Source organism: Panthera leo, chromosome C1 (assembly GCF_018350215.1).
Source record: "Panthera leo isolate Ple1 chromosome C1, P.leo_Ple1_pat1.1, whole genome shotgun sequence".
Classification (NCBI taxonomy): domain Eukaryota; kingdom Metazoa; phylum Chordata; class Mammalia; order Carnivora; family Felidae; genus Panthera; species Panthera leo.
Window position 1 is genome coordinate 21,585,962 of NC_056686.1, and position 23,098 is coordinate 21,609,059.

Genomic DNA, 23,098 nt, shown 5'->3' on the forward strand with positions numbered 1-23,098 from the left:
CATAAGGAGGGCGAAAGTCTCTGACAAGAGTGGAAAGATGAAAGGATGAAAGGAACAGGAAACCCCATATATATATGGCACCTATTCTGTGCCAAACGTGTGCTTGGCACTTAACGTATACCGCCAATGCTCAGAAAAGTATTGTAAGATTTATAGTTGAGGAAACTCAGATTCAGAGAAGTGACTTGCTCAAGGTTACACAGGGCTAAATGGTGAGACAGGTGATCCAGGTGAGACTCCCCAGGGTCACTTCCCTAGGTTTCCTACCACCAACTCCCTTCCTACCACCCTTCCAGCCCTTAGGTTAGGAGCAGCATCACGTGACAAATTGCATCATACTTCTGCCGTATGACATCAGACACCACACCACCCAATCCAGGAGCTCCCTACTCAGTCCTCCCCTGAGCCTTCGGATCAACCCGGGGCCGCTCAAGAGCTCGGCGTCCGGGTCAGGCCGCACCTGCAGCCCCAGCCCTTTCCCGGTTGCGACGACGCTCCTACTTCTCGGCACCGTCCTCTCCGCCGCCCCGCCGATTGGCAGTTGCTTGAGCCAATCAGAAGGTCTCCCGGGTCGGGGGCGGGGCCTCACTCCAGAGTTGCCCTGTCAGTGCAGGTGGAGGCCCCCGGCGGGGCAAAGTGGCAGGAACCTCTTAAAGGGCGAGAGCGGTGGAGAGCGAGAACGCGGCTCGGCCTGGCCCGGCCAGGTCCCCGCCCCGTCCGGCCCAGGTGAGCCTGGACCGTCTGGGGACGATCCTGGGTCCCCGGGAGGGACGGGGTGACGGACAGATGAACCCACTCCCAAGGGCCCGAGACGCCCCGGTAGGGGCGAGACTAGGGTCTAAGGGTCAGGGGAGAGGGTCTCTAGGAGTCCTGGCTTACAAGGTCCGAACTGGGGGTCCACAGGGGTCTGGAAGTCTCCAAGTTCAGGGTGCGGGGAGGGGCGCGGGCGAGAGGAGAGGGGGGTCCGGGGGTGGACGCTTGCCGCTGGCGGTCCCAGGCAGTGCCGGCCTCTCTGGCGCGGGGGTCCCGGCTTAGGTCCGCGCGGGCGGGTGTCTGCAGACTGCTGAGGCCCCAGGTGCCCCCCCCAGCCCCGCCCTGTCCGGCCCGCATGCTCCTGCCGGGCCCGCCGCAGCGCTGGCCGGAGCGGGAGGGCGGGCGGCGCGCAGCGGGAGGGGGCCCCCAGGGCCTGGAACCCCGCGCCCGGCCCCTTACGTAACTGACTTCGGGTTTCCGGACTGAGGGACCCGAGAGCTGGGGCGCCAGCTCTGCCTACCAGGGTGGCCCTCCCGTCACCGCCCCGGCCCACACGCTCCCTTCCAGGCTTGGTCTCGGGGACTTTCCTCTGTCTCTGGTCTCCCCAGTCTCTCTATCGCTCTCAGATTCCTGCTTGCTCTCATCCCCCGATTCATTGTGTCCCTCATCTCTCCTCTGTCTGTGTTCCTGTCCCTGTTCTCAGTCTTTCCCCGGGAGTTTTCTCGTCCTAACCTATACTTTCCGGCAGACCCCACTTCTTTGGGGGTAAAACAAGAGTTCTCCCCTCTGGCAAATTGGAGGCGGGGACTTGTCCAGACCGACCTCAGCCCTAGCTTGCCCCAGAAGGGGGGAAGGGTAGGACTATTCCGGTAGGGTTGGGGGGGGGGGGGCTTATTTCAAGGCCCACAGTGTCCCCTGAGGTGGGAGTGGCTGAATGTGACCCCTCAAGTTCCCGGACTAGGGCTGAAGGCAGCCCTTTCTCTGCTTCTAGAGCCTTTTTCTCCAGAAGGAGAAGGTTTGGGGAATGTCTGGCCGGGTTTGGTGCTGAGGGCAGCTGGGAGTCCCTGTGAGAACCGGCTGGTGTCAGGTCTGGGTCACACCTTCAGCTACTGAAGGGGAGAGGGAGGGGCCAGAGCACTGGCACAGAGCCCCTGAGGTTTTAGCAAGCTCCCTACCTTCACCCCAGTTACAGGCTTGGGCAGGAGGCTAGGGGTGGGGAGGGGATCAACAGGAGGAGGTCAGAGGACTTTTGCATGGGGGTAGGGAGAGGGTGGAGTTTGGGGTGACAGACTCTCAGGTGTGAGGAGCATGTACTGGGTTCACCCCCTGCCTTCAAGGCCCTTCTGAGTGCCAGTGAGGCAGACACCTCAGAAATAACTCCTGTACCCTGCTGCTGTTGTGTAAACAAGGTGCTAGAGCAGCCATGAGGTGGGAAATGATTAATTCTGACTAGCACTGTGGAGGGAGAGACTTTGCAGAGAGAGGTGGAAGGTTTGGGAAGACGGGGATCCAGAAGCTTTAGGGAGCAGAGAGGTGGAAGGAAAGGTGACATCTGGTGCCCTGTAGGCTTTGCATGCAGCAGAACTGCGTTTAAATCTTGGCCCTGCCACGTTGCTGTGTGACTTTGCATGAATCACTTCACTTCTCTGAGTCCCAGGTTCTTCCTTCTCCAATAATCCAGACCTTACAGGCATTAGCAGCAGAATCAACTGAGGTAATAAGTGTGCAGTGACCAGAACGATAGCTGGTCTGGGAGTCGGCCAGTGGGGTGTTTTAAGAGTGGAGTGGGGAGGTCCTGAGGTTTCCTCTGTGTATTAGGAGGCAGGGCCTGCCCAGGCCCAGCAATGTGCGGTGCAGGTGGAGCACCTGCTTGTGGGGTGAAGAGGCACCACACCCATCTGTCTCTTGATCAGCCCATCCTTGCACTGCCGAGACTAGGCTGGCCTCCCTCTTGTAGGTTGCAGGTGCCAAGAGAAGCTCCCAGGGCTCCCAGGCTGCCCCACCTGCTAGGCCAGTGGGGGTGGGGCCCCTGGCAGGCCAGGGCCAGCACCCCCTCTGCAGAGTGGACCCTGGCCAGGAGGAGCCTGGCTGGCTGTGCTGGGCAGGAACATCCCAGTCTGGCTGGGAAGATGCTGACGCTGTACAGGCCTCTGGAGGCCGAGAGCTCTGCTGGCTGGGGTTGCACCCAGCTGATGGGACCCCGGCTGCAGGGTGAGACAGAGGCCAGGGTGGGAGTGAGGAAGGGAGATGCAAGGAGACACCTCTGGAGGGGGAGCCTGAGCAGAATTTCTCTGTGGAACCGAAGAGGAACTGCGTGGGTTTGTCCCTAAGCCCTTCCTGAGCACCACATATGGGTCTGCTAGCCACAGAGCTAAACAGGATACCCACAAAGGGCTCGCCACAAAGGTCATGGTGGCCTGAGATTTGTTGGGGGCTTGCAGAATGGGTCTTTATGATTGTTTCCTGGTGAGGGTGGGGCTTTCAGATTTTTCTTGGGTCCTGGGATTCTGATGTTTATTAGAGGGGGCAGGATTCTATTCCTATATAGTCTGTGGGCCCATTTTTTCTCCCTGGGTCTCAGTTTCTCTTTGTGTGAAATGAGAAGGGGAGATGAGCTTAGAGCCTCAAAGCATCTTGCAGCACCCATTATTATAGCCTCCAGGACATGCTTTGGGGCTTAGTCCACCCCACAGGAGGGGGAGGCGAAAGAATGGGGCAAGGGCAAGGTAGAGTGTGATGGCCTTTCATGTCCTGTTCTTGGCCTGTGTTCTCTAATCATAATTAGAGCCACATTTACTATCCACAGCGCTCTGTGCTAAGCCTTTAATATGCAGCATTAGCTAATATCCTTACAACCCCATGAGGGAATAGGTATTATTCCTATTTCTTAGGAGTTTAAGGAGGTGAATCTACTTAACCAGAGTCACACAGCTGGGAAGTGGCTGGCCTGGGATTTAAATCTAGGTTTGTCTGACTCCAAAGCCCAGACTCAACTGAAAGGGGAGGCCACCACCTGGAAGGTACCAAGGCTCACATGATGCCTAGACTTTACCTCTGGAACCTGACTCTTTCTGGGTGTGCTCAGAGCTCTGGGATATTTAGGCTGGGGAACTGGGGGCCAGGGTGTGCAGGTGCCCACCAGGCCCAGTGTGGGGGGGAGAAGAGCGGAGGGTGCAACCTGCAGGTCAGGACCCTACCCAAGGTTTCCTCAGAGGGCCAGCCGCACCCGACTACTGCCAAGGTATAAGAGCTGGGCACCGAAAGGCTACCTTGGATATGTGGCCCACCTTTGGACTTCCGTTTCTCCATCTGTAAAACATGGATTTTAGTAGTTGCGTGCAGACATTCCTTGGCCCATGGGTTTGTGGCTGGAGTTGGTGATGGGATAAAAGGTTAGAGGCAGGGTCAGAGTAGCAGCGGCTGATCCTGTGGAAGAAGAGTTGGGGTCAGGAACAGCTTGGATCCTGGGCTATTTGTAAGTATTTCAGATGAAGGGACTGATGCAGGAGAGGTTCCAAGTCTTGTGTGGGGCTGTGCACTGGGGGGGAAACACAAGGGGAGACCTGGAGAACAAAATCCAGGCAGATGCCTGTTGGGATCCTGGCTTGACCACTTACCTAGGTTTGGAGATATGAAGTGACACACCCAAGAGAGAGGAGTACCTTCCCTTCATTGTCCTCATCTGTAAAATGGGAATAGGAATAATTTTGCCTTGGTCCACTTCCTGGGTCATTGTGAAGGTCAAGGGAGATGAGGTATTTGTAGCATCAGGTGAGAATGCTGGTTATTTTTCAGTCCAGAGTTGCAGTTCTGGGTTGCGTTTGTGGGGAGAGGGCACTTCTGACAGCCTCTGCTGAGATGCTGTACCCTGGGGATGTGCTAGAGAACAGCCCTAAGAATACCACCACCATTTATCGTCTGGTTACCATGTGCCAGGCACTGGGCCCAGAGCTTCACCTCTATTGTCTCTTTTAATCTGTATGTTGTCAGGTAGGTGGTGGTCTGGCCCACACTAGGTCCCTCCAAAACCCATGCCTCCAGCTCCCTGTAATGACAGTAGCTAACAGTTATGAACAGTGTACTGTGTGCCAAGCATTGTGCAAAGTGTTTTTTATATATTAAGTCATTTAATCCTTACAATTGCCCTGGAGGTGGGCACTAATGCAATCCCCATTTTACAGAGAAAAAATTGAGGCACAGAGAAGCTGAACCCTCATGTCACAAAGTTAGTGAGTGAGGGCCAGGGTTTGAACCCGCGGTTCTTTTTTAAGTTTATTTATTTACTGTGAGGGAGACAGAGCAAGTGGGGAAGGGGTAGAGAGAGAGAGGGAGAGAAAGGGAGACAGAGGATCCAGAGAGCCTGGTGTGGGGCTTGAACTCACAAACCGTGAGATCATGACCTGAAATCAGATGCTTAACTGACTGAGCCACCCAGGTGCCCCCCGGCCTGGGTTCTTAAATTTCCTCCTTGAAGCACTCACACAGTTGTAATCCATTCGTAAATTACATGATCTCCTTCTCACTGCACCATAGGCTCCATGAGGGCAGCGGCCATGTCTGTTTTCATCCTGTATCCCCAACACCTAGGTGCTGAGTTAATATTTGTCTAGAGGGATCTTGCTGCCTCCAGTGGGCTGGGTCCTAGGAGGAGCTCTGGGTGCAATATCAGATTATCAGATTGCTGACTAACAGGGTACCTGCCCTAGCAGAACCCCAGAGGCAGATACAGAGGCAGAGGCAGGATCTCCCCCTGCTCAGGATGAAGAGGGGCCCCAAAGAGCTTATTGGGTGGTTGTGCCTGTGTCTCATTTCTGTCCTTTGCTTCCATGTGCCCCTGCGGTGATGGCTCCACGACTTCTCCCTGACGGGCTGTATGACCCCGACCGGCTGCTGCTGGGTGAGTACTGGTTTGACTAAATGACTGCCTCTGGGGCTTGATTCTAATGCATGTCCTGTAGCTCAGAGGCCACTGGGAGGTGTAAAGGGAGCCCAGCAGTAGGGGTGGAGGAACTGAGGGAGGGCATTCTGTGAAGTTTGGGTCCTACCACAACCAGCTGACTTCTCTCCAGATGCTTAACACACCGGCTGATTTTTGAGACACGTAACACAAATGCAAAGGTCTTAGGGGCCAGACTGGTCAGGAATAGAATCCTCATTCTGCACCTGGTAGCTGGGTGGCTCTTTGCATGTCAGTTTCATGTCTGTAAAATGGGAATCTCAGTGTCTACCTGACACAGTATGTTTGTTCTTTTCTTTATGTAAGACCCCTGAGAGCAGGGATTTTTGTTTATCTATTCACTGTTATATCTCCAGCATCCAGGGTATAATGGTATGTAGTATGATACTCAATGAATATTTCTGAACGAATGAGCATATTTATTCAATCACTGTCACTCTGCCCCATCAATGTGCTTTGTATTGGGTTAAATGGCTAATGGATATAAAGTGACCAACATCAAAGGGGCTCAGTGAAATGTGTTGTCTTTGCTCACTAGACTGTGAGTTCCTTCAGGGCCAGGGCTCGGTTAAGTGAGCTCTGGGTCCTCTGAATTGAGGGTGGGGCCTTCAATCAGCAGAGAGAGGGCCTTCGCAGGGCCTCTGCTTAGAACTGGGGAGAGAGGGACAGAACCTCTAGGTGTCATCAGAAGACAGGGGCAGCTGGGAAGGTCTGGGGCTGAAGGAGGGAGGGGTGAGGAGGGACTCTGCCCCCCAGTACTGCCACTAACCTTGCTGTGTGACAGTGGACAAGCCATTGACTTCTTTGTCTTGGAGACCTCGTCTGCAACATGCATATCATAACACTTCCCCCACATGGGTGTGGGAAGGAGCCGGTGAGAAGTGCCCAGTACAGGGCCCTGTTTGGTAATTATTGGTTTCCACCCAGTCCTGAGCTCTTTCTGGGAGGGGGCTAAGTAAAGTATACCTTTATTTACCTCCATTCTACTATTTTAACTTCCCACCCAGCCGGGACTAGAATCTAGGAGTCAGGAGCCCCAGACTCTCAAGCAGTCTGGCCAGGGCCTGGGCTAAGGGCTGGGCTCTACCCACTGTGAAAGTAGGTCCCATTCTTTTGCTGTGTGACTTGATTCAGTAACCTACCTTCTCTGGGCCTTGGTTGCCTCACCTACAAAAGAGGGTTAATAAAGAACACTTCCCTGGAAGAATTATTTAATGAGCGAATGGGTGGATCAGGCATTATTATCACTATTACTTTTGGGTCAGGCTGAGGAGGCTCCAAGGGAGGGCCCTGGAGAATTACATCCCATCTTGGCCTTGGGATCCTGGGAGTCTCTAGTCATCATATGTATTATTGCCTTCAGATGTTTCTCATATGCTAGGTGGGTTGTTATATGCTATTTCAGATGCATTATCTCATCTGGTCCTCCTGGCAAACCAGGCATTATGGTCCCTGCTTTGCAGATGTGGGAACTGGTACTGAGTAAATCAAGTGAGTTACCCAGACTCACATAGTTATTTAGGGGTAAACCTGGAGCTCAGACCCAAGTCTGCTCAACCCAAGACCCAAATTCTTAAGGGGGCAGGGACTATGCCTGATTCTTCTCTATCTCCAGTGCTCAGCACAGGGCTGGTGAGGGCTATAGGACTGTTTGCTGAACACACAAGCACATGCACACACAGTGTACCCCACCCAGGCCGGTGCTGTAAGAGTTTTGAAGAGAGGAGACACCAGAAAGCAGGAGAAGGCCAGATAGCATAGTGGTTGAGAGTCAAACAGATCTGGCTTTGCATTCCACATCTATTGCTTACCAGTGTGACCTTGAGCAAGACATTTAACCTCTTGGAATCTCAGTTTCCTTATCTATAAAATGGGGATAATAAAAGAACCTGTGTACCTCCTAGAGTCCTTGTGAGGATTAAATAATGCAATGAGGTACATGCTGAGCAATGTAATTATTATTATAGTTATAGCTTTGGGTGTTATTTTAGGATTACAAAGATATCCCTCTTGGGATAGTGGAGATGAGGTCTGGGAGGGGCCTGCTGGGGACAGGCAGGTAGCAACCTAGTCTGACAGGTTCTGAAAGACACCAGTGGGTGAAGGGAGGGAAGAGGCCTCTTGGAAGTAAGGACACACCTCTCTTTCCTACCCATCTGCTTTCATTCTTCCGCACTTTGTGCCAGGCCCTGTGCCGGGCATGGGGCACAGAGATCAATCTGTGTGGTCTCTGCCTCCTCGCCCTGTCCTAGCTCAGAGTCTAGCTGGGGAGAAAGACACAGAACTACCAACTCCACCTTTGACTGATGCACCGAAATATGAACCGTGAATATCTTTTCAGGCAAAGACCAGGAGAAAGGGCATTCCTAGTGGAAGGAACTGTTTTGCCAAGGTACAGAGTCATGACCTGCCCTTGTGGGAATGCAGCTAGACGGACAGGCTCAGGAGAGTTAGGGGGATTTGTCCCAGAGGCAGTGGGGAGCCATCAGATATGAAGCCGGGGAAGAACATGATCAGGCTCATATTTGGGGAGGGTCGCTTGATTCGGAGGACTAGTGGGAGAGGAGAGGCAGGGGCAACTCTCCAGATGAGGGACGCTGAAATGGGGCCTGGGACTGAGCTATGGGATGGGGAGCACGTCTGTTTAGGAGGCCGAGCCAGCAGGATGTGATAACGGACTGCAGTGGGCAGGCAGGAGAGGAAGGAGGTGGGGTCTGTGGGGCGGATGGGGCCTGCTGGGGTCTCTGGCTAAGGGACATACCCAGGAAGACGAGTCCGAGAGGGGTTGGGGGATAAAGCCACTTGTCTGCTTTTTGTCACCCTCTGCGTCGGTTCCTGCAGGCAGCAGTTATGTCTTAGCTGGACACTCGGGCAAGACCTCTGGCCACCAGGGCCCATGTCCCCCACTCCTGCCTTGGGGCCCCTTGTGGTGACCCTGGCTGGTCTGGCAGGGATGAGGGAGCTCTTTGGGGTGGGGGCCAGGCAGGAACCTGTGTGGTGCAGAGAAGGCCTGGCTTCCGGCTCTACCAGTGTCACGTCACTGAATGTCTGCGTGACCTCTGGAAGTCACTCCCTCTCTCTTGCCCTCCTTTTCTGAGCCTTGAGAGAGAGGACAAGAAAACCCGTTTTGCCTGCCTCAAAGATTCAGTGATAAAACGCACTTAGAGACAACAAACACTTACTGAGCACTGACTGTGTGCAGAGTTCTTAGGGGCACAAAGATGACTCAGGTGGGGTTCCTGCCACTCTGGGTGCTTGAAGCACTTCTGCATGAGCTCAGGTGAGTGGGTGGTTAACTCCTTCTAGGCATTGGGTAGTTGAGCTGGGATTTGAAGGGTAAGCAAGAGCTCTCTAGGCGGGCAGTGGAGAGAACAATTTTGTAAGCATAGGGAACATCATGTGTGAGGGCTTAAAGCCACGTAATGTGCTCAGGGCACATTTGTACAGTAGTTTGGTATGGCTGGAACAGAAAGGGAGAGGCGATGCTGTGACAGGAGTTGAAGCTGGGCAGGGGAGCAGGGCCCAGATCATACAGGGCTTTGGGGACAGTCACTTTGGAGGTGATCACCCTCGTAACTGCCGGCTCTCCTGAGACTGCTAGGGCCCTTTCCACCCTGCTCCCCCTATTTCCCCACCTCACCCCCACCCCAGTCAATCCCAGTGGCTGCCTCTCATGGGAGTCAACAACCTGGGTTCCCTGCCAGCTCTGCCGCTTATGAGCTGTATGGCCGACCTTCAGTCACCTGCCCTCTCTGCACCTCAGTTTTCACCTCAGTAAAAGGAACAGCAGGCCCTCCTCACGTCGAGGGGCAGTGGTTTCAATGAGATAATCCTCACCAATGGCCTTGCACAGTGTCTCCCTGTACTGGGCACCAATGAAAGGAGCTCCAGTTCAGCCATCATTATTTGGATTCCTCAATCTCCTTGGTCCTGCCCACTTGCTTCCCTCCCCACCCCCCACCCCACCCCCCCACTTTCCTGGCAGCTGGCTGTGGCCAACAAAGGGAGGAAAGGATTAAGAAACAAGCCCAAATCTCTTGAGGGGTCCTGGCCCACTGCCGAGCTCGCCCCCTCCTGCCCCTTGCCCCCCTTGGCCCCAGGCCCAAGGACTCTCAGTCTTGAGGCCTGGGCTCCCCCCAACTCCCCATCTCAGGGGCCCCTTCCTGGCTGGAGGCCAAAGCCAGCAGTAGCCTTGAAACAGGGACAAATATTTTGAAAATCTGTGGCTTTATTTTTTCCCCCTGGAAGATGATCCCCAGGCCGTTTTTTTTGGGGTGATGGGAAGGAGAGTAAGTATGATATCCTGTATCTGTGGGAGGCCCCATAGTCTGGGCAGAACTGGATCCCTGAGCCTCCTGCATTTTATAATAAAGGCTTCTGAGCAAGTCCTTTTTGGTATACATGCAAGAGCCTCAAATCAGAGAGGGTGGTAGATGGTGCAGGGTCACACAGCAGGAACCCAGGTCTCTGGGCCCTTGTGGCACTACCCTATGAATGAGTGTGATGAGGTGACCTTGGCTGTCACTTCACCTTTCTGAGCCTCAGTTTCCTCTGCTGTAAAACGGGGCTGATTTTACTGTGAGGATTAACAACAATGTAGATAAAGCACTCAGTTCAGTCCTGAGCACTATGAGGCTTCAGTGGTCGGTACGAAGTATTAATGCTGTTATAAATGCTGTCCAGAACCTTCTTCTGTCCTGTTTCTTCCCAGTCTAGGGACTTGAAGTATTTGATACAGTTTCTGGTTGAACAAATGACACCCAGTAAATTGGTTTCAAAGCCAGAGGCTCAGGATCTTTTACCCTCCTCCCCCGTTCCCCCCTCTTCGGGTTGGCTGGAACACTCTAGCCTCACCCCCGGCCTGGTTTTGGCCCCTGCCCCCAGCCCACCTCTGCCCTCTTGGCGCCAAGCCTGCACTGTCTCTCTTCCAGGAGCCGCACGGGGACAGTTTCCTTTCTGCAGCCGCCACTGGTTAATGCCACTGCAAGCACTTTGGGAAGGCAGAGTAGGAAGGGTCCTGCATTACCCAGGCCAAGGCTGAGGGGGCAGAGGTGGAGTGTAAGCTCCCTGCAACCGTCCTCAAGGAGCTAGGACAACAAGACTTCTGCAGAGGCAGGGAAACAGGCAGGCAAACAGGCAGGCACAGGAAAGAAAACCTGGTCCACAGCCCCCATGTGGTGGAGTAGGAGGGAGGCCAGACGGGGGGTGGGGGGGGCGGAGGGGGGGCTGGAGGGCTGCCCCCCTTCCTAGCTCTTCACCTGCCCTTGCTGAGCCTCCGTTTTCTGGTTTATAAAAGGAAGGGGATGGATTGATGTCAGAGGTTTCTACTAATATTATAGGATTAAAAGAAGGGATTTGGGAGCAGACAGACCTCGGTTTAAATCCCAGCTTCACCACTTACCAGCTGTGGGACCTCTAGTGAGTTCTACCTCACTGAGCTTTAGTTTTCTTACTAATAAAATGAGAAAAATATTAGCACCTTCTCTTAAGATTACCTAAGGGGGGCTGAATTAGGTAATTCAGGTAAAATACTCAGTCCACAGCTAGCACATTGGAATTATTGTTGTTGTTATTCTATGATTAGTAGAGTCAAGAAGGCCAGTCAGCAAGCAGTTCATTGGAAGGGCATGACTTGAGAAATTAATTTGTTCATTCTTTAATTAATTCAACAAATACTTAGGATTTGCATGGGCAAGACATAGAGAAGAGAAGCAGGGAGGCACCAACAGGCTGGGGCCAAACAGACCTGCCTATTCTAGCTGTGGGATGTCAATCAGTTACTTCTCTTCTTTGGGTCTCACTCCCTCATCTGTGAGATGGTGATCTTTACCTCCAGAGTTTCCTAAGGCTTAAGAGAGTTCAGGTACACAGTGGGTGATTAGTCTGTGTATGGTTCCTTTCTTCTCCCAGCCCTGTTAATGACTGGATCTATGATCTCAGGCAAGTCCTTGAATATACCAGGCACACTTCCACCCCAGGGCCTTTGCACTTACTATTCACTCAGTCTGGAACTCTCTACCTCCAAATACTTTCATGACTTGCTCTCTCATGTCCTTAATTTTTTTGTTTATTTTTATCTTTTTAAATGTTTATTTATTTTTGAGAAAGCATGAGTGGGAGAGGGGCAAAGAGAGAGGGAAGAGAGGATCTGAAGTGGGCTCCATGCTGTCAGCAGCAAGCTGGACGTGAGGCTTGACCTCAACGAACTGTGAGATCATGATCTGAGCTGAAGTTGGCGCTCAACCGACTGAGCCACCCAGGTACCCCTTTAATTTTTTTGCCCCTTTAAGAAGGTTTAAATGTCACCTTCTTAGAAAGGACCTTCCTATCGTATTTAAAATGGTAACACCCTTTCCTACCACAACACGAACATTCTCTATCTTCCCTCCAGGCCTACTTTTTTCTCTCCATAGCACTTATCATCCTTTGACATACTATATTTTATGGAATATTTGTTTATTGTTTGTCCCCCACCCCCACCCCCCGTCCCCTGCATTGGAATGGTAAGCTCAGTGATGACAGTGATTTTTGTCTGTCTTGTTCAGTGTTATTCCCGTGTACCTAGAAAAGTGTTTGGCTCATAGTAGGTGCTAAATAAATATTTGTGGAGTGAATTAATGAAAACATGAAGCCTCTTCTCTCTGGGTCTGGCACCATGCTGTGCAGATAAATAATTCCCAGTAAATAATTGTATTCAGTGGCCATCATCCTCTCCATTGGCCAGATAATACTTTGTCTGGGTCAACCCTAAAGCCCTTTGCTTCTGACATTTTCTGCCAGGGCATCAGTTTCATTTGGAGTACCCAAATCTTTTGTTCCGGAGCCTGAGCTATGCAGAATTTCTAGTTGGGGCTGTTTGGCTGTTGGGCCCACAATGGTTATTATGTCATTATTGGTAATTAGCACATAGGCCCAGAGGATTGAGCTTTTTGTTTTTCAGCAGAAATCACAGCAGAAAGCTATGCCAGTCAGGGAAGCCCAGGCCTCAGGCAGCTTCCTCTGTAACTCCCCCCTTCCCAGCTGTGGGTCCATCCCTTAGGCAGACCAAGACTGAGGTGTCCAAAGCTAGGGGCATCTAGGCTACCAGCTCAACTGCTGTCTTCGGCAGGTAGTATCCTGAAAGTTTCTCCTCCACACCCTTAGATCTCTATGCCTGGCCTGGTATAGCAGGGGTTCCCTGTTGCCCCTGGGGAAGCTGGGTATAAGCTTTCTAAATATCCAGTGGACAGGGGCATTTTCTGATGGTCAGGATACAGTATTATGGGTGGAGGAAATAATCCTGGGTTTAACACTCCGGAGCCTGCGTTCAAGTCCCTGCTTAGCTGCTTGATTGTTAGGTCACTACAGGCACGTCACTACCTCTTGCTAGGCCTCAGCTTTCTCATCTGTCAGAGATAAAGACATCTACCTGGCCTCACTGGAAAGAGAGGCAGGATAGTATGGTGGGCAAAGGATAGGGTTCTGGAGTCAGACAAACTTGGCTTCCCAACTATAGCCCTCCCTAACTACATGACATTGGGCAAAGTGCCTCATAGCTCTGACTTCAGTTTCCAAAGCTGGAAATTCTCAACTAAGAGAATGCGGGTAAGGTACATAGGCACCTGGTGAGTGAGCCGTATATCTTTGCTGGCATTACTACAATGACCACTGTGGAAATGCAGGCAATCTGTAAACTGTAAGAAGCGTACTAGCAGTAAAGCCAGGCAGAGGTGGATCTGAATCTCAACTTGGACACTTATTAGCTGGGTGATCATGGGTAAGTTTTTTGCTTTCTCACCTGTAAAATGGGAATTACAGTCATGCTTTCTTCAAGGAACTGTTGTGACAGTTCAGTGACATATTGCAATAAAAAGTACTTAGTACACAGCGTTTGGCACACGTTTCCCCCATATTATAGATGAGGAAGAGGGCAGAAGTGACTTGCTTAGACTCATGTAGCATCTCAGTGGTGGAACTTTGCTTTGAACGCAGGTCTGCCTGCCTTCTAACTTCTTACCATCACCCATTTATGGGATGATGATAATGACGATTGTTCTTATTGTCAGGGGACCCATCTCATTTATTCCGTGATCCCCAGTGACTACACGAAGGGGGTGCTCAGTCCTGCCTGCTTCCCTGTAACTCCTCCTTTGCCCTCTCCTAGGTGAGGGTTGCACCAGGCTGACTTTAACAGGTTTAGAAGGGGCCAGGCTAGCTGGTGGCACGGAGTCTTTCCCCATGTTTCTTGGGAAACCCTCTAGACCTAGAAGATACCTGGTCCCGGGGAGAGAGAATTAGTGGGTTAAACTTGAGTGAGCTGGAGGCTTTGCTGGATCAGGGCCATTAGACTCATTCCAGCTGGCAAGAGAAGGGGTTTGGGGAGGGTCACTGGAGGCCAGATCCTTGAGTCCCTCCTTGAATGTCCCAGGGCTGTAGTCAGAAGTAGTCACAACAGCCTTTTCTTGGAGTCCTGGGACAGATGTTGGTATTGCTCGTTCATATCATTTCCAAACTGCTCTTCTGAGAGTGATATGAAAGCAGCGCACAGCAGAGGACAGTGGCATCAGATGGGCCTAGTTTAAGCTGTGTGAGGTTGTGAAAATCACCTCACATTTCTAGGCTGTAGTTTTTTTCAACTGCAATTGAGGGTAATATTACTTTGTAGGATTGCGGTGAGTCTTAATGCAATAAATGCATATAAAGTACTTACTATGTGCCTGGCGCATGGTAAATACCTAATAAATGCTGTTATCATTAGTTCTATTAATAAATGATTTCTAGGGGCGCCTGGGTGGCTCAGTTGGTTAAGCGTCCAACTTCAGCTCAGGTCGTGATCTCACGGTTCCTGGGTTCCAGCCCTGCATTGGGCTCTGTGCTGACATTTCAGAGCCTGGAGCCTGCTTCAGATTCTGTGTCTCCCTCTCTCTCTGACCCTCCCTGGCTCGCTCCATCTCTCTCTCTCTCTCAAAAATAAATAAACATTTAAAAAAATTTATTTTTAATAAAAAAATAAATGATCTCTAAGGGCCCTTCCAGCTTAGACATTCCTAGGTTTTTATGGCTGTAGAATTGAGCCTGGATTGCAGCTTTGGAAGGGAAAAGTAGGCGGGCTCAGAAGAAGGCAGGGAACCACAGAATCCAGGGTCAGAAGCCTTGCATTCAAGTTTGGGCTCTGCCACTCTTTGCTGTGTGACCTTGGACAAGTGCTTCCCAGTTTCTGTACCCATTTCCCAATCTGTTTAAAAGTTAGCAGCTTGGGCTTGATGGTCTCTAAGGGCCTATCCAGTTCTAAGATTCTGTGAATCTAGAGGCCTAGAGGAGTATCTTAGCTGCCGTCTACTGAGTCCTCTTTTACCTTTTCAACTTTCTTTCCTTCTGCTCGTGTCTTGGAGTGTCTCCACAGCAAAAAGGACATAACTTGCCAACTCCAATGTAGGTATTTCAATCACATTTTTTGTTCTTATTGTGTTAGGACTGAGCTTAATGCAATTATTGTAAGCAAAGTGGTTGTGTCAAAGAGGTCAAAGCCTGCTCAAATACAAAAGATAAGATATTGTATAAAATTACTGCATATGCTGATTTCCTTTGCCTTTATCTCAAAAAATGACCAGAACAGGCAGACCTGTGTGCTACAGTTAAAAAAAAAAAAAAAAATGTTGCAGTCAATGTATCCTAAAAAAAAATAGTCATGAGTATGGTTAGATAAAAGGATGTTTATTGAGTATAAAAGATTAAAATGGGAAATAACCTAAATGCCCAACATTTAGATTTAACTAAATTATGGTATATCCACTTGAGAGCACTGTTAAATGTCACAATACAGTATATTATGAGGTGAAAAAGTCAGTTCCAAAACAGTATGATCTAAAACAAACAAAAAACCAAAACAAAAAACAAAAAAAAAAAAAACAACCCCACAAAAAACCACATTAGGTTGAACTATACGCTATGGCTGCTATTTGATCATTTTTAACTTATAAAATCAGCAATTTCATATGATTTAATTTAATACACATAAAAAAGTATATGTATAACAAAAGGTACTAGAAGGGAAGTCCCCCACCAAAATATTGATGGTGTTCTTTCTTTTTTTTTTTTAAGTAAAAAAATTTTTTTAAACGTTTATTTTTGAGAGAGCGAGAGAGTGTGTGCTCACGAGTATGCTAATGGGGGAGGGGCAGAGAGAGAGGGAGACACAGAACCCAAAGCAGGCTCCAGGCTCTGAGCTGCCAGCACGGAGCCTGACACAGGGCTCAAACTCACAGACGTGAGATCATGATCTGAGCTGAAGTCAGATGTTAACCAACTGAGCCACCCAGGTGCCCTTCTTCTTTTTTTTTTTTAATGTTTATTTATTTATATTTGAGAGAGAGTGTGTGTGCGCAGAAGTGGAGGTAGGTGCAGAGAGAGAGGAGAGAATCCCGAGCAGTCTCCAGGCTTCAGTGTAGAGCCTGCGGTAGGGCTCAAATCCACAAACTGTGAGATCCTGACCTGAACTGAAATCAAGATTCAGATGCTTAACCAGCTGGGCCACCCAGGCATCCCGATGGTGGTTATTTCTGATTGATGGTTTATGATGATTTAATTTTTTCTTTTTATTGAACTATATTTTTTTCCTTTTTTTTTTTTTTGAAGATTTTATTTTTACCAAATCTCTACATCCACCATGGGACTCGAACTCACAACCCTAAGATTGAGAGTCTCACACTCCACTGACTGAGCCAGCCAGGTGCCCCTTATTTAACTATATTTTCTACGACCAATTCAAATACTACTACTAAAAATAATTGCCTACAAAGTCATACCATTGTATGAATAGTAATTTTCCTGCCTTATCATAGCTTGTTTACCATTTGTATTTAAAAGGTCTAAATAACTGCAATGTTATGACCATGGGCAGAATGGAAAGACAACTATTCTTCATGTACTTTTGTTACAAGGATTGGTTTTTATTCAATAGTGACTGATGAGAACACTTTCCTGGTGGGCCCAGCTTTTCAAAAAGCCCTCTTCATCTTAAGCCACCCCCCACAACAGACACATATTTTCCATGAGCCCTATCACTGGGGCGTAAGGCCAGCTGTGTCCCTAATCCGCCCACGTCCCAGATTTGGGAATGGTTCGGACTCCAACTGTTCCCCCACGCTACCCCCACTCTCTCCCAATCTCATCTCTTCCAGGTCATCGGAGGCCCCATATAACCCTCCCTGGCCTTCCCCGCTGGTCACCACCTAATTTCACCATCTAATTTCACCCTTTCCCGTGCAGCTGGTGTTTGAGCCCAGTTTGCAGTGGGAAAGGATTAAGACCCTTTCATGCCGTCTTTTTTCTCTTTTTTCTTAGTGCCCTTGACCGCTCCAGGGGCTGACAGGCAGCTAGCAGGGCCTGTATTCCCTAGGAAGGAACAGGAGGGGTAGTGGAGGAGGCAGTGGCGGGCTCAGCTGGCAGGCGGGATAGAGATGGCCCCTGGAGACCCCAACCTGGGGCTTGGAGCATGGCACAGCCGCCATCCAGATGTGAGCATGGAGTGGGCAGGGAGGGAGCTGAGTTTCTGCCTAGAAAATTAGACTCAGGGATGGTGCTTGGGACCTTTACCCTTGGAACCCAGGGGTTGCCTCTGCAGGGTGAACTAGAACTAGATGTCTGGTTTGTGGAGGAGTCTTTTTAGAGGGCAGATGGGCATATGGGTATGGGTAGTTTCTCTGCCTTCAGACTGGGCATTACTTAGCCCCCCACTACCTACTATGTGGGGGGCCCAGCTACACTCAGGGATTGAGCACTTTGCCTAATAGGTGATGGTGTATAACCTAATTAATAACAAAACCAGTCATGCATGCATAGTACTTTAGAAAGTCCTTTCATGTCCAGGCTGAGAATTAAAAAGGAAGACTGGAATTCAGGTCTCTGATACTCTTTTTTTTTTTTTTTTTTTCCCAGACGTTTATTTTTGAGATGGCGGGGGTGGGGGGGGGTGGGGGTGTGGGGGGGTAGGGGAGGTGGGGGGGTGTGGGTGGGGGAGGGAGACGGAAGAAGGGAAAGGGCAGAGAGAGAGGGAGACAGAGAATCCCAAGCAGGCTCAGCCATGTGGGGCTCGAATTCATGAACTGTGAGATTGTGACCTGAGCTGAAATTAACCCACTGAGCCACTCAGGCGCTCCTGGTCTTTGATATTCTAAAGCCTGTGCCAACAGTTTTTTTGAGGTTTTGCACAGCACTCTGAATATAAGAGTGGTTTACACCTGCCTTAGTGTAGCTGTTTTTTCCTAGCCTGAAACTCCTACTTTTTTTTTTTTTCAGGGTGACGATTACTAAATACTACACACTCCATTCACCCAAACAAGCTTCCTTAAATATGATGTATCATTGGCTAGCACTTCATGGCATAGAGAATATTGGTTTTGATGAATCTGAATTTGCTGGATAACATAGTGGTCATGGCGAGCCATCTGGTGATTGATCTTCAGGTACCAGATTTCCAGGTCCATATGAAGGAAGCCTCTGAGGCACAGACATGGTAGGGCTAGAGCTCCTTGAATCAAAAGTATGGCTTAACCTGAGAACCTGAGGCAGGGGACCAGAATATTCAAAAATAGGTGCTTCACCTCTTGTCCACAGAATGAACTTGGCCAATTCGCTTGACCTTACTAAGCTTCAGCTTCCTTATATATAAAATGGGGATAATCTGTTCACTTGTTCATCAAATATTTATTGAGTATGCACTGTTCTGGGAGATGAATAAGAGGGACAAAATCCCTGTCCTCTTGGAGCTTGCCGTTTAGTGGATCTAAACTGCAACCATTTATTGAGAGGAGCAATAAATAATTAAATATATAGAAAGTCAGGAAGAAGTAAAGGCTATGAAGCAAATTAAAGCGGGGCAAGGTGAAAAATAAAATCTTAAAAAAAAAGCGGGGGGCGCCTGGCTGGCTCCGTTGGTGGAGCATGTGACTCTTGATCTTGGGGTTGTGAGTTTGAACCCCATGTTGGGTGTAGAGATTACTTAAAAAGAAACTCTTTTTAAAAATCAGGGCAAGGGTGTGTGGGTGGAGGCTGGTTTAGATAGGGTAGTCAGGTAGTCCTCAAGTGGTTCACTTAGGATGTTTAAGACAGATAATTCATGTAATGTGCTCAGCTCAGTGTTGACAACAATTGAGAGCTTAACAAACATAGTATTATGTCAGCCCGCTCTACACCTCTCAGTCCATATTTTGGTCTCCAAATAGCAGCAATAATTAACGCTTATGTAGATCTTACAATGAGCTGGGCATTATTCTAAGCCCTTTACATATTTTAACTGATTTAATTCTTATAATAACTCTTATGAGGTAGGAACTATGATTATCCCCTTTTATGGGGTTAGAAACTGACACATAGAAGTCCAAACAATGAGGGAGGGCTGGAGGCTGAGAATTGAACCCAGCAGGTGTCTGTTTCTAGAGGCTGAGCTGGGATGGGAGGGGCCTGTGATCAGATACCAGGAGACAGTGAAGCTGGCATAGGAAGGTTCTGATGTCAGATTGCCCAGCTTCTTATCCTGGCAGGTCTAAGCCTCTCTACATCAGTTTCTTCATCTCTAAAATGGGAATACCAAAACCTATCTTACCATCTAGGGACTGTGCTTAAAACATGAGCCTTCATTCTACTCTGTGGGGTCCCAGCCTGTTCAGAGACCAGCCTGGCAGGGAGTGTGAAGGGTCAAGCGGCCTCTGAAACTTCCCAAGGGAAATAAAGGCACATCAGGCAATTGTCAGAGCAACCCTAAGTTCAGCTGGAGCCCAGATCTCGGAAGCTAGGTTTTTATGATTTTGAGGGTGCCAGGGTGGAGTTAGGAGACCCTTAAATGCAAAAGACAGGTGAAATCTTGGCATGGCCACAACATTCGGCGTCCGTTTCAGGCCTTACACAGCTGTCAGGAGAGGTGAAGCTTCCACGAATGTCAGGTTTGGAATGGCGCCTAGAGATCATCGAATTAGTAGATGGGTAAACTGAGCCCCAGAAAAGCTGAGTGACTTACCCAAGGTCATGAGGTGCGTTAGTAGGCAGTCAGCTGCTGCAGCCTGACGGCAGCCTCGGCTTTTCCTTGAGGCTTTCAAATCTCGGACTCTTACCTGGGCCTCCTCCGGGCGGAAAGGGCCTCACCTCGGTCCCGTTCACTACCTACCTCATTCCCCACGTGGGTGCTGCAGGAGCCAGGAACACCGGGACTCCAGAGCGAGTTCGATTTGCGCTTGCGCACACGCGGCCAGCTCCTTGCCTTTCCCCCCCTCTTTTTCTTCCCCTCCCCTGCCCTTACCGGCCTTGAGGAGGGGGGAAACTAGAGGAGCCAAGAACTTGGCCTCAGCCAATGGGCTGACGGGCCGCGGGCCCGGCCCCCTCCCTCCCTCAGTTGCCGACCAATAGAAATTTACTACAATGTTGTGGCGAACAGAGGGGGAGGGGCGCGCGCGGGCTGGCTGGCTGCGGGCCGGGCGGCCTCGCCTCACGGAGGGAAGGCGGGAGGGCGCGCGCCGGGGCCGCCTGCTCGTTCACTCGCTCGCTCGCTCCCTCCCTCCGCCGGTGGGTTAGTCAGTCAGTCAGTCCGCCAGCAGCCGGCGGGCCCGCGAGCCGCAGAGGGCCCGAGTCTCGGCGCCGGCGCCTTCTCCTGCTATTGTTCGTCGGGCGGCTGCAGCGGCGGGCTCGGGAGCCCGGGCCCCCGGGCCACCGGTGAGGCGAGGCGGCGGCGGCGCGAGAGCGGGGTTGGGGGGCGCGGAGCCGTCCCCGAGGGGACGGTCCGGGCGGCCGCGGCGGCGCCGCAGCCTCTTTGTCTGCAGCCCCCCGCAGGCCCCGGGCCGGGGGCGCGGGTTCCGGGGCCTCCGCGCGCCAGAGGCTGAGGGGCTGGAGCCCAGACGCGGCCGGCCTGAGGAGAAGGAGGCGGGGGCTGCGCGGAAGGAGCGTTGCAAAGTTGGGCTTGGGGTCCGTTTTTGACGAGGTCTGCCAATCACTGTCCGCGGGCAGGAGCCTTGGAAGGAAACCAAATGGAGGAGGATTGCGGGTTCCGGGTGGTGAAGGTGTTGGGTGCAGCCGCAGAGCAGTTTCTTCGTGACGGGGTGGCTGGGCTGTCTGGAGAAGTCTGGCACGATCTGAGGGCTGGAGGGAGCCCTGCGAGGACTGGGAGACCTTCCCGCCGGAGACACCCGCTTCGTTCAAAGAATCCCCCGACCCCGGGGGGCTCTGCCGCGCTCGCTCCCCGTGGTCTTCGCGGTTCCCAGGGAACCAAAGGGTTAAATCTATTCTCTCAGCATCGTGACCTCCTTTTTCAGTTCCTGCATCTGTCGACTTGGAAATATTTCCTCCTGCTTGCTGGGCTGCTTCTACCTGTGGGGAGGCTGGATGTAGGCTCGCCCTTCGAGCTGCACCACCCGGCGATTGTTCCGGGCGGGGGGCCTGCCCGACCGGGTTCCTCGTCCCCCAGGAACCGGCGTTCTCTGGAGAGAAAGTGATCTCACGTGCAGCAAATTGCTGACGGATTCGTTTCTGGCCACATGATAGCCACTGTCATCCTGTTGTTCCCCTGTGTCCTACCAGAAATGTCTAGTCTGTGGGGACTTGTCGTTTTTGGCATGTACTGCTGATTAGGAGATAGGTGTGTGTGTGTGTGTGTGTGTGTGTGTGTGTGTGTCTGTGTGTGTGTGCGCGCGTGTCTGTGTGTGTTTTAAGAGATGCTGAGCCTTTTTTTAGTAGTCCGGGTGATTTCACAGCTGCTATTTTGTTCTTGCTGTTTTTAGGGAAAATTGCAAGAAATGGTTATGTCTTGTGTCTTGGATTTTATTATAGAGAGATTTATGCTCCTCTTGAGGATATACTATACATGCTGTTACTCACTACTGTTTTCTGTATTCTCAATCCTGGCAAAAAATTCAGTTTGCTTATGCTTTTAATCAAGCAGATTATTATAGTCCCCCTTACTTTTCATGGAAACTTGATGTACTCTTCATTTCCCTTTTCTGTAAATTGGAAACATCGTAAGTTCTTTGCCAGCTGTACAATTTTTGGCTTTGTAAAATAGTTTCTTGGGGTGTTATAATCCACGTAGAGTACATAGCGGTGCTGGCAGTCAGCACTCAATAAATGACAGATAAAAAAGTGGATACAACTGAACATCTGATTGCTTGGCATCAAGGTACAAATTCAGAGTGCTTTCTACAAGAAACTTATAATTAAAGTAAAGAACAGGAGTTATTCATATCTCTGGGGAAGCCAAAGTAGGGTGTATCTTTGCCACTGTTAAAAGTGAACTCACCGACAGACCCAAGCTCAGCGTGCTAACCTTCTGATTTCTCTCTCTTCTGCACTTTCTTCCCTTATATAATTGAATTCAGGCTTAGAAATAATGTTTTTAATTTTTAGGCCTTGCCAAAATTCTCCCAACATTTATACCAGTGTTTTATAGCAAATATCTCATCGGTAAGTCCCCAGTCTACCTTTCCACCTTTATTCTCCTTATTACTTGTATTTTTCAACCAAGAAGAACTGTTCAGTAATAACTCGTGCTTTCCCTTTGGCCATGCGGTTCCATCTATGCTTGTCATATATATTCTTCCTGACTGTTTTCAAAGTCTTTTACCTTAAAAATGCTCCATATCTTAGTAATTTGAAGTATGGGGGGAAAGTTCCATATATGGAAGGAACTTGATGGAGTTTTCTTTAACTGGTGTTTGTTAAAAGGATTTAGGTCCTAAGTGTCCCATTGATATGTGTAGCCCTTACTAGTAAATAGATGATGGCCGATGATGGATTGGGAAAACTACTTAGGCTTCCATAAGTTTAAGTTTAATGCTTGGAAATTCTGGCTGTCAGCAAATAGACTAAGCTACTATAAATAGACTAAGCTAATCTAAGCTAATAGACCCATCTTTTAGGTAGGTCTCTGCTTGCTTTATGCATCTCTCTCTTCTCTTTCTTGGTGGTCTAAGGGTCAGCATTTCCTTAATGTTTGTTAAGCACTTAAATCATAATTGTGGTGGTCAAGTAGAAGATACGTTGAACAAACCTATTTTTTAAAGTAGGCTTATCCTCAAAATAAAATATGAAATAACATAACAATTTATATGATATTAGCAAAATAATACACAAATTTTCTTCTTTGCATATTTAAAAGTGCTTTCATCTTATCCCTTTTTTTCCTTATGAAACACTTCTAAGCTAATATCTAAATTAACAAATGATTTTAAATGATTCCTGTCTCCTCTGAAAAAAATGGTTGTGGTATTTCTTGAGGTATGACCTATATATTTTTTCCTGTTATTCTCTTTTGTCAGGTTTGTGCCCTACACTTAAAGTTCACCAGTGTGATGTTTTCTTGTGTGCAGCTTGAATTTAACATTTTTGGAAATTACAGAGCTAGCCTTCTATCCCATTATTCAGTTTTTA

General features: G+C 49.8%; 1 protein-coding gene across 3 annotated transcripts in view; it reads left to right on the top strand.

Annotated features, from left to right (window-relative positions):
- Positions 1-438: 438 nt before the first annotated feature.
- Positions 439-23,098, top strand: part of EPB41 (erythrocyte membrane protein band 4.1) — a 200,107-nt gene continuing 177,447 nt past the window's right edge. The window contains exon 1 of one of the 3 annotated variants that reach the window (XM_042953637.1): positions 439-726. The gene's annotated coding sequence lies outside the window, so the exon portion shown is untranslated. Of the gene's footprint in view, positions 727-5,596; positions 5,651-20,208; positions 20,393-23,098 lie in introns of those variants that run through there. The other 2 variants (XM_042953632.1, XM_042953631.1) reach the window with 2 other exon arrangements.